The sequence below is a fragment of the Lynx rufus genome, unplaced genomic scaffold (assembly GCF_022079265.1).
Source record: "Lynx rufus isolate CCGP_SWC_20201006 ecotype Redwood Valley unplaced genomic scaffold, mLynRuf1.p SCAF_3, whole genome shotgun sequence".
Classification (NCBI taxonomy): Eukaryota; Metazoa; Chordata; class Mammalia; order Carnivora; family Felidae; genus Lynx; species Lynx rufus.
In genome coordinates, this window is record NW_025814845.1 from 45,678,487 (window position 1) to 45,680,665 (window position 2,179).

Below are 2,179 nucleotides of genomic sequence, written 5' to 3' on the forward strand. Positions count from 1 at the left end.
GCATAATTATAGATAATGAAGGAAATTATAAATAAATGTAATCAAGAACTGAATGGGGGTGCCTGGGTGGCGCAGTCGGTTAAGCGTCCGACTTCAGCCAGGTCACGATCTCGCGGTCCGTGAGTTCGAGCCCCGCGTCAGGCTCTGGGCTGATGGCTCAGAGCCTGGAGCCTGTTTCCCATTCTGTGTCTCCCTCTCTCTCTGCCCCTCCCCCGTTCATGCTCTGTCTCTCTCTGTCCCAAAAAAATAAATAAACGTTGAAAAAAAATTAAAAAAAAAAGAACTGAATGGAATAAGTATAAAAATAAGGTGGCTAAAGATGATATTTTACAGATGACATTTGTGCTGGGCTTTGAAAGATTAAGAAACAGCAAACTTTATGTTCTGTCACATGGGAATAATCTAAGCCAAAGGAAGCAGGCATGAAGGTCTAATAGAACAAAAATGTTGTCTCGGAAAAGCAACAAAAAGATACCAATTTCACTGCACGCTGTTAGAGCCTGGAGTTGACGCCACTGGCTGGCCAATGAACTCACGAGTGTAAGCATATGCTTTGTGAGGAGCAGGTCTTTCGCTAACACCACAGGTCTCTGACCCAACGAGTGTAGTTTGATAGTAATCTTGCTGTAAGTATTATATATAGATATAGATATAGATATAGATATAGATATAGATATAGATATAGATATAGATTCTAGAGTCCAGTCGGCAAGAAGACAGAAGAGGATGTGGTAGTTAGGCAGAAATCAAATCATTCAGGGTTTTAGTTTTTGGCTTTCTAGTAAGATTGAAGTACATGAACTTGAGCTAACCTTTGACTCCTTTGACCAACAGAATGCAGCAACAATGATAAGGTATCTATTCCAGGTCTCCTCCTTAAGAACTTTAGATCCCCATTTGCACTTACGAATCCGGTTGTCATATAAGAAGTCGGACTGCCCGGAGAGCTTGGCATTTGAGGAAGCCCAAGCTGGTCGCATGGAAAGGCCATATGGAGGAATACTGAAACATCATACATAAAAGTAAAGCTATCCACGATGCTCCAGTCCAGCTCAGTCACTAGCCGAATGCAGCTAATGGAACACCCCCAGCTAATAAGATGTAAAGCATAACCACCCAATCAATCCCTGCTCTGATTCCTGACGAACTAGATTATAAAAAGTAATAAAATAATTATTTTATGCCACTTAATTTAAGGATGGTTAGTTACACGGAAATAAAGGAAACAGTAAACCTATAGAGCCATACCTCCTTTTATTGCACTTTAGTATATTTTGCAGATACTGCATTTTTTTTAATAGTTGAAAGTTTGTAGCAATCTTGCATGAAACAAGTCTATAGGCACCATTTTTCCAGCGGCATCTGCTCACTTCAAGTCTCTGTGTCACCTTTTGGTAATTCTCACAATATGTCAAATTTTATTACTATTATTATTATTATTATATTTGTTATGGTGATCTGTAATCGGTGATTATGACTCCCTAAAATCTTAGATGATAGTTAGCATTTCTTAGTAATAAAGTATTTTTAAAATAAGGGTGCATGCATTTTTTTAGACATAATGCTTCTAAACACTTAATAGAATACGGTATAGGATAAACATAACTTCTATATGCGTTGGGTAACAAAAAAAAATCATTTGACTCACTTTATTGTGATATGCTTTATTTCAGTGAGCTGGAACTTAACCCACAATACCTCCAAGGTGTGCTTGCATTATAATATAATGTTATATAACAACAAAAAATAAAATTATAATATACAGTATACTATACTATAGTATACCATAATATAACTTCAGGCAGTAAGAGTATGTGTTCACCTTTCCTAAGCAATAGTATTTGTTTACATGTAAAATCATTCTGTTTATTATGCATGGTTCTTTTATAACAATATAATTTTGCTCTTAGGATAGCACAAAATAGCTATCAGCAAAAGGGGGTTAAAGACATAGATGGCTTCTTTATATCAAAATTAATATTTCTACAAAATTTCCTTAGGGTTTTGTTACAGTAAGTTTAGAGTAGCTAAAAGCTGAGTTAAAGTGAGTAGCAATACAATTTAAATATATCCATTATTTGAGGACTTAGTTTTGCCAAAGAGACATGGCCTTTAGTTTTCTGTCAATAGCAATATTATTTTAAGTTCAGAGCCTCTTACATATTCATATTTACCTTAT

General features: G+C 35.9%; 1 non-coding gene across 1 annotated transcript; it reads left to right on the top strand.

The window, feature by feature from the left end:
• The first annotated feature begins 482 nt into the window (after positions 1-482).
• On the top strand, positions 483-632 carry LOC124521461 (small nucleolar RNA SNORA62/SNORA6 family). The gene has a single exon (XR_006964542.1). It is a non-coding gene; the product is annotated as a small nucleolar RNA SNORA62/SNORA6 family (small nucleolar RNA).
• Positions 633-2,179: the final 1,547 nt, after the last annotated feature.